The following is a 10,038-nucleotide window of genomic DNA, read 5'->3' as shown; positions in this document are numbered from 1 at the left end:
GTCATTTGTTTAACCTTTTTAGGTTACGTGCTGACTCACTGACTGGCAGACTGACAGGCGCATGATGCGTGAGGCCAGCAAACACGACGTATAGCCCTTTCACTTTACTTCAGGACGAATTAACATCGCTCTGTAGGTTTATTGGGGAGACATTCATAAATATTCCTAGCAAATCTAATAAATGCTGGAGACATACTTGTTACATAAACGCACTAAATCGCACTTCAGCATTTATTTGAGAGCGCACAAGATCTGTGCGGTGCGCGCTCTTGAAGCGGCTTATATTTGAGGGGGCGTGCAAAAAGTTTTGTCCACGAGCAGAGGAAATCGGCACGCAAGCAAAGAGATCCGCATGCTGTAGGCTTTTACATAAATGCGATCTCGACTTCTAATACTGCGCTCACGACATTTGTCATTGAAATAGCGTCAAAGGTAGATCTGTGCTAAAAAAAGACCTGCTGCCACAGCTGAAAAAAATCCTAGAGGAAACACTGAACTTTGTTGTCTCAACTCATTTGAAACAAGTAGTTTGAACATGCAGCAAAAGTCATTTTTTGGGTGTATTTAGCTTTTACAATAATGCATAAATCCAAAGATTGACACTTATTAGTGATTTGTTGTCCATGGTCACAAATATCTTTCCCAAAATGGGGAAACTGTTTATTTACTCCTAATATTTAATACATACTCTCACCGGCTACTTTATTAGGTACACCTTACTAGTACATGGTTGGACCCCCTTTTGCCTTTAAAACTGCTTTAATTCTTCGTGGCTTAAACTGCCTTAATTAAACAAGATACTGGAAATATTCCTCAGAGATTTTAGTCCATATTGACATGATAGCATCACGCAGTTGCTGCAGATAAAGGGATGGACTTGGTCAGCAACAATACTTAGGTTGTCTGTGGTGATGACACCATGCTCAATTGATACTAATGGGCACTAAGTGTGCTAAAAAAAATATCCCCCACACTATTACACCACCACCACCAGCTAGAACTGTTGATACAAGACAGGACGGATCCATGCTTTCAAGTTGTTGACGCAACTTGACCCTACCCTACTTGAACTTCTGACCCTACCATCCGAATGTTGCGGCAGAAATGGAGACTCATCAGACCAGGCAACATTTTTCTAATCGTTTATAGTCCCATTTTGGTGAGTCTGTGCAAATTGTAGCCTCAGTTTCCTGTTCTTAGCTGACAGGAGTGGCACCCAGTGTGGTGATCTGCTGCTGTAGCCCATTCGCCTCAAGGTTAGATGTGTTTTACGTTCAAAGATGCTCTTCTGCCTACTTTGGTTGTAACAAGTGATTAATTGAGTTACTGTTGCCTTTCTATCAGCTCAAACCAGTCTGGCCATTCTCCTTTGACCTCTGGCATCAATAAAGGCATTTGCACCCACAGAACTGCCGCTCACTGGATATTTTCTCTTTTTCAGACCATTCTCTGTAAACTCTAGAGATGGTTGTGCATGAAAATCCCAGTAGATCAGCAGTTTCTGAAATACTCAGACCAGCCCGTCTGGTACCAACAACCATGCCACTTTTAAAATCACTTAAATCACCTTTCTTCCCCATTCTGATGCTCTGTTTGAACTGCAGCAGATTGTCTTAACCATGTCTACATGCCTAAATGCATTGAGTTGCTGCCATGTGATTGGCTAATAACAAATCTGCATTAATGAGCAGTTGGACAGGTGTGCCTAATAAAGTGGCCAGTGTGTGTACATAGGCAATTCATATAGAACAGGTTTTACAATGTAAATAGCCATTGAGCTCACATTTTTGCAGCATTAAATCTAAAATAGAAGAATTCGTATGCAAAAACCTCTAAAAGTGCCGTCTAAAATGTCTAAAATTGTCAGGCTCCTATGTTTATGTTCAGTTCTTTCACTTTAATAGCAATGAAAAGAACACATTAATCACAATAAAGGTAAAATCATTGAACCTACACACAAGAACAAGAGAAAATGTACAAGAACATTGCTAAACTTTTGAAATGCAGAGCACAATTTTAAACAGATTCAGTGTGAAGTGCCCATTACAAGTTTTAATTGCACATGGAACATAACAGTACATGGAACAGTGTGCACTGTGATTCTTTCCAATCAGAGGATATTAAACATCCTTAATCATTTAAGCCAGTTTAATAAAAATAAAAATCCTTGGTGGTGATTGGTCAATAGAAAGCTGCAGTAATGATGTCAAAAACACAGAAGAACAATTTGCTTATGGTCACTTGTTTATGAGTGTGTCTAATTTACATTGTAGAGCACATATAATCAAGTAATGTTCACCAAAGACCTTAATTTATTCATAAAAGAAGAAAACCAATAAGAATATTGAGGAAACAATGTCTAAATTTGCTGACTTCATATGAAATTTCCTACATACCACTTATTAAGTTCTGATTAGCTTGTCACATTGCTTGTTTTCATTTTTTTGTCTGAAAAGAATCAAATGTAGCTGCAGGTTGCTTGCAGGTGACTTTGAATTTTCAAAGAACATGCTAAGCAATATTATAGTAATATGGCCAGTCTAACTCAGAAACTCACGTATCAAAATTATCTTAAAGTTCCTAAGTAGTTAAAAAAAGACTTCAGTGGCTGTTTATGTCTAATTAGAAAACTGTTTAACATGTTTAAACTAGAAAACTTGTACAAAATCTAATTGATATCTCAATGACATATTATAAAATAAAATATAATAAAACTTGTGGGAAAACAGTAGTCTAATTAATAAGTAGTGTCTACGTAATTGGTACTATCTAGTTAGCGGGTGAGTAGACCCTCATGGAACCTGTGTGCGCAGATTTTTAGCCCAGCGTGGGTCTCAATATACTGTTTAAATATGTGCATTTTCATTTATTTAGTTTTTAAATTAATTTCAGTTCTATTTTTGACTAATATTAAAAAGGTTCATTAGATTCATTTACAATACAGATTGTAAAGTAGTATTTGCTGCCTTTTAGATGATATATTATATAAGAGACTTGCTTTGTTTACCAAATAAGTGGATCTAATTGGATTTGCATTGTAAATATTAACTAGGTTTTTAATATTTTTTAATTTTTTTTTATGTATCCCACCTGTCCAAATGGATCCAAGCTGAGATTGAACCGGCAGTTCTTTATATAGGAATCGATTGCTCGTCTGTCGCTAGAGCACTATTTGAGGTCAGAGGAGGTTTACCTGCACAGCACTTTGCTTGCTGACCTCTGTTACACTCACCTCTATCCCGGACGAGCCCCCTCGAATAACCCATTGGTCCTACAGCATCCAACCCGCACTGAGCTGGGATCAAACTGGCAATTTGTTGTATGGGAGTCAGTTGCTCTAACAAGGAGGCTAAAGACCAAGGCTTCAGCATCTATCGCTAGAGCACCTTTTGAGGTCAGAGGAGTGAGGTTTCCTGCACAGCACTTCGCTAGCTGGTTTTTGTTACATGTAATACGTTTTTAGTTACAATACTCCCAAAATCAATCCACATAAATCCATGGATTTTTCACATAAATTTGCAGAAATACTAAACAATTTTCACAAATTCTGTCTGGCCTTAGAGATGAGCCTACGAATATCTGATAGCCTAAGTATCAAATGAATATTTAATGGAAAAAATGGAAAAATATTACCAATTAATAAACACTATTAAATATTGAAACAGCTTGCCATATTACTGCCAATGTCTCTTTAGGTACAAGTACTATAGAAAAGTATTAGCATCTAGAGAACTGTTGGCCTACTTGAGATGACTTTTTTTTAAGTAGGATAGAAATCACTAAGTAAATAAGTAGCTAGTTGCATACAAATCATATTGCTGATTTCACATTAATCGTTATTCCAGCTCAATACTTTATAAAAAATACACTTTGAATGAGAACAGTTTGTTCAATTTTAGTTCTTTCAGATGAAGCATGTTTTCCTTTGCCACCATTACAAACTTAACACACAAATAGGCCTACATGGGAAACAGGTCGGTTCACCCAAAAATGAATACTCACTATTTACTCGGCCTCAAGTGGTTCCAAACCTCTATGGGTTTCTTTTTTCTGTTAGAAGATTTTATTTAATTGAGCCGGTAACCAGGAAAAACAAAAACTGTGGAAGTTTTTCTTTGTGTTTGTGTTCAACTGAAAGATCGTCAAGTTTGGAACAAGTAAACGTGAGTAAATTATGAGAGAATTTTCAGTTGTCTGCGTGAACTATTGGTTTAAATCTATTCAGCTTGCTAATATTCCAGCATTTTAAGCCCATATACAGTACGTCGCAACCTATTGCGATGTAACATCATGGACGCAAGAGGGCGCTGCACAGTCATTTGTCGCTGGATGTGACGGGCTGTCTGTTCATGCGTTTAATGAATGTTTCTACTCATCTTCTAAAGGTGAAGGTTACGATTTTTAATTGGACGAGTAAAAGCATATATCAGCACAAAAGGCCACATTTTAGTAATAGCCGAGAGTCTGAGAGAGAAAACTGTGACAGCTGTTGGAGGTTTGCAATACAGTGGAGCGACATTCTGAAGCAGACAGACACTGCAGGGCACATTCACTCAACAATACAGCACTCACACACTCTCTCTCTGTCTCTCTTTCGCTCACACTCACATACACAAACGTTAGGTTTTCATGCTTTATTCCCCTAAATTAAACCCTTGTAGAAAACATTCTGAAGTTTAACATTTTAAAAATACTTTAGTCTATTTATCAGCCAACTTCTTTATAGGAGCCAAAAAAATAAGCCCAAAAGGCCACCATTTAGGCTACTGTTTTTATTATTCTTATGGGGACATTGAGTTTTTTAAGTTTTTGGAAGACTTCCCATTAATATAAGAATGTGAATACTGTACAGAGTGTGTATTTTGACATATTATACCTACATTCAACCTAAATTTTATTTTTTCAAAATACTTTGTTCTGTATGATTTATGATTCAATTTTCTTATGGAAGCTAAAACATACCCCCATAAGGCCAACAATTAGGCTACTGTTCTTATGGGGACGTTGAGTTTTTATGTTTTATGAAGGCTTCCCATTAATATAATTATTTTTATACTGTACAGTGTATATTTTGTCATCTTATACCTAAATTCAACTCAGAAAACTGCAGTTTTACACTTTCAAAATTCTTTATTCTGTATGATTTATACTTCAATTTCCTTATGGGAGACAAAACATAGCCCCATAAGCCTATTATGCTGCTGTTGTTACTGTTCTTATGGGGACATTGAAATTTTATGTTTTAGGAAGATTTCCTATTAATATAAGGATTCATTTTGTCATCTTATACCCAAAATCGGCTCAGAAAACTGCAGTTTTACACCTTCAAAATACTTTATTCTGTATGATTTATACTTAAATTTTCCTCATGTAAGCCAAAACATAGCCCCATAAGCCCAACAATTAGGCTGCCGTTGTTACTGTTCTTATGGGGACGTTGAGTTTTTATGTTTTGGGAAGATTTCTTATTAATATAAGGATTTTTAACTGTACAGAATGTGTACTTTGTCATACCCAATTTTAACTCAGAAAGCTGCAGATTTATTTTATGTAACACAACAGTTATGTTTATGTTACAAAATACTTTATTCTGGATGGATTATGCCATTTTCCTCATGGGGACTAAAATTACTAGTGTAACTATACTTAAAAACATTTGGTCCCCATAAAGTTACTTAAAAATGATACACACACACACACTTGTATAGCTATCTTTATGAGGACTTCCCATAGACATAATCATTTTTTATACTGTACAGACTGTATATTCGTTCCCCCACCCCAACCCCACCCCTCAAACCAACCCAAAAACATCATTCTATTTGATTTATGAGCAGTTTTTCATATGGGGACAAAAAAAGGTCCCAAAAATAATTGAATTAACTGATATTGCCACACTTGTGTGGCCATTTGGTCTTCACAACTTGAGGAATATAATGTTCACACAGATACACTTTTCTACCATTTTCATCCCAACAATCCTGAATCTAACAGACATTGTAAAGACAATGAGGAATAATGCTAAGTAATCTCAAATGAAGCATTTACATAAGAATGCATGCAGTTTGTCAAAACTCATTCATCATTCATTCATGCAAAACCTCTCCATCTGATTATATATTTACAGACTCAAAGGGCAGATATTACCACATCGCAGGCCTGTAATTTGTATCAGCGCCTGTTATTTAAAAACAAAATGCCTTCAGCTGAATAAACCTCAAACACTTTGTCCATATGATCAGATGTTTATTTAAATAAGGAAATCAATGGAGATTTTCAGAAGTGTTGAGATATACTGTAGTCTCATCTGAACAGAGCTAAATACAACTGGACAACATTGAGAGATGACTTTAGGGTTGTTACAGTATTTCTCTGGATTTCTCATTAATTGGTAAAGGTTTTGAGTTAAATTGCTCATTTGTGGTTAATTTTATGATCCTGATAACATGATGTCATCAGGTCATTGTTTTCAAAAATTTTCCTCCACATCTAAGAAAAATATGGTCATTTAAAGCATTTTTTTTTCAAATTATCGTTATTCAGAAAATGACGACCACTCAGAATAAAAGATGATTGCTTTTGTTGTGATTAAAAATCTGGGGTAGTATTCCACCAATATGGATTTCTTAATTTAAACTTCATAAAAAGAATTGTGTTGTTTAAAGTCTATTGCAATGTGGTCATGTCATTGGCCCATAATCATTTCCTGCTTGTTGTCAGACTATTTCATAACTATAACAAGAGGCGATTCAATCATGGCTTTTTTCAATACGTGGCTTTTTTTGGATTCTCTGTAGCTATACAACTGGAAAATGTAACAGGAAGTACATTACTTTTGTTTTTGTTTACATTACTTGTAATAACCCACACTTTAAGTCCTAAAAACAATTCAAAGTTAATTCACTGAAATAAAATTCACTGTTCAAGTTAACTTACTGTAATTCACTGTTTTGGTAACCTTCAATAAAATCTGATCATTTATAATGGCTCTAATGATGGCATGGGAAAAATATGCTTAGCCACACCTCTCCAGCCATTAGTTTGCTGACAGGTAAAGATGAGAGGAGGAGCACAAAAATTACTCCCCCCTACTCAATATTCTGTTTCAGCTGGAAATGTCATCATACTGTCATATAAAATTGTAGTAACTTTAAAACTAATATGAACGTCTGTAAACCTGCTACTATAAAATTTAAAAAAAACTATATTACAATAAAAAAGATATAATTATATAAATTACTCAAATTATAAATCATAAACACAGAGCATTTTAAGTGGATTTTTGATTTTTTTCCCAATACTGTGTTACACAAAATAAAAAATTTGGCTCAGAACTTGTCCCTATTAATGGCAAATCCAGAGAAACAAATATATTAATGAAATGGTTCCTTTTTTCAGAGTCGTATAGGCACATTTTTGGCACCCTGGCTAAATTCCCCCCATTGGCCCTTTCTGATCATGGCCTCCCATACATCACCATCCACTGAATCGGCTGTATCACTGTCTCTCCACTCCACCAATAGCTGCTGTGTGGTGAGCGCACTGGCGGCTTTGTCCTGTGGCTGCTGTTGCATCATCCAAGTGTGGTGTGGAGAGACCCCTCTCATGATTGTAAAGCCATTTGGGTGTATGCCATACACGATAAATGCACTATATAAATACACATTTCAAACTGCACATTACATTACACATTTTTCTTTAGGATAATCATGATATTTTCTATTGTAGTCAGTACTTCATGCTATTAATGAACAACTGACAAAATAAAAATACATGTTTTAATACACTAAAACAGAGCAGTTCTTCTACTGTAACAAATAAAATGACAAAAAGTCAAGACAACAAATATTTTATGCTGCGTTAAGTTATTTTATCAAGTTGATCAGGTTTCGACTATTTTTTCAAGTTATACGAAGTTTAGTTGACTGTTTTTAGTTACTTAGATTGATCTGAGTTGAGATTACAAAATTTTAATTGGATTAAACAAAAAAATTAAGGCAGCAAGATTTTTTTACATTATATATACACATTATAAGTCTTCCTGTGGAATTTTAATTGAGTTCTGTTTATTTTTCAAGACCGTTGCGTTCACAGGTGTTTGTGTGTGTGTGTGTCTTTCTTTCTTTTCCGTTCCACAGGCCCCAATTATGAAGACGACATGCCCTGGGATTGGCTGGAGTGACCCAGTACTCCAGGTTGGTGTGTTGTTTGGCATTTGATGTTATAGAAAAATATAGTTGCAAGTGATATTTTTGATTGTGTATTCCCGGCATTTGTATAAATTTAGACTTTTGTTTGTTCTTTAACCAACCGGAGTTTATTATTTTGCTGTGGGTCCTCCCTGAGGTATTTGGCTCCACATTTTTGGGTGTTTAAAAAAAAGAAAACGAGAAATAAAGACAAATAAATGAACCAGATTTCACTGGTTTTTATGTTACGTCCTTGATGCCCTAGACCAGGGTTGTAACAAAGACACTAGTATTTAACCTAATGTGCTACCTAAAGGCCTAACTTGGTTAATTAAGTGGCAAGCTAGGTGCTCTAGACCATTGAGGAAAAAAGGACAGCCAGACTGCTATAGCTAAACCTTAAGGTCACTCATGTCAATGACAAATGTCAATTTCAATGGTGCCAGCAGCAAAAAGCTTGGGCTGAGAACAATGTGAAACATGTATCGTTCACTGATGAGTCCACCTTCACTGTCTTTCCCATATCCAGGAGAGTTAAAGTGTGGAGAAGCCCCAAGCACACCACCCAGACCTCCAACCGAAATAAAGGGGGCTAATAATATTGACCTTAAAAAATTGTGTTGACTCCAGCCAAACTAAAAGAAATTACTTTCTCCATAAGAAACACATGATACTGTAAAGATTTCTAGTTCTGTTAAACATTACTTGGAAAATCATCAAACAAGACTCAATCCTATAGTCTTAATATTAATTTTAAACTAATTCTCGTCTCGACACTTTTGTTGGTTTGATTTTGTTTTAAAACCATCTACTGAATGATTAAATACAAATTGTGTGTTTTTGTATCCGCCTTTTGCAAATAAGGCTTGTAGTGAGCAAGGCCAAGGTGGACTTTGGAGTCAGAATGTCATGTTTTATGCAGGTTCTCTCAGTTGTGGTTCATGAGGAATAAATGGACCGTGCAGTGGCCTAAGGCTGGGATGTCCTGCACACGCGGCGCAAAGGGACGCTGTGTTTAATCAAGTGTAAACCTGTGGGCGAGAGAAGAGAGAAGACTCCTCAACATGATGTGTTCTGAAAACTTCATTACTCCGGGACAGAGGACGCATTCAAGAGACTGAACCACGGGTTTTAGTTTTAGTGCAGCTCATGTAAATATAGTGATTTCTTTATGCCAGTGATGTGAACAGACACTAATGACTATGGGAAGATGAATTTAAAAATCAGTTGAAATTTGAATTAATAATGAGTTAATCACTCGCTTTTATGAATCTCATATTGCATTGCTATGTTTTGTATTTTTGCTTGTCATTGTGAGTTGTGAATTTTATTCTGGATAATGTAGGCTGAATATAAACTCTTGTTAAATTGTTTAATTTATATTCACCTGTTACATTACATTACACATTATATATATATATATATATATATATATATATATATATATATATATATATATATATATTTTTTTTTTTTATTAATTAAGCGTGTATTGTAAACAAATGTATTTAATATGTTTGCATTTATATTATCTAATAAACATTGTCCTTATAATTTTACATAAACAAGGCATTAATGAATATTATAAACATGTATTTATGTGATAAACCAGGTTTTTTTTTATTGTAAGTTGTCAGACATTAGTTAAGTAAACATTATATATAATTACAGTTTAGATTTGTTTTCTCATTTAACATTTATCTGAATTTCTATATTTATCTAATTTCTCATTTTATCTAAAAAAAGAAAAGAAAAAAACAATGTTGGCTCAGACTTTTACATAACCTACAGGTCATTGAAATTTAAATACATGTTTTTTTTTCCATTAAACATGTATTATAAAAGTATT

The sequence above is a fragment of the Danio rerio genome, chromosome 8, assembly GCF_049306965.1.
Source record: "Danio rerio strain Tuebingen ecotype United States chromosome 8, GRCz12tu, whole genome shotgun sequence".
Lineage (NCBI taxonomy): Eukaryota > Metazoa > Chordata > Actinopteri > Cypriniformes > Danionidae > Danio > Danio rerio.
Note: the sequence above shows the minus strand (reverse complement) of the source record.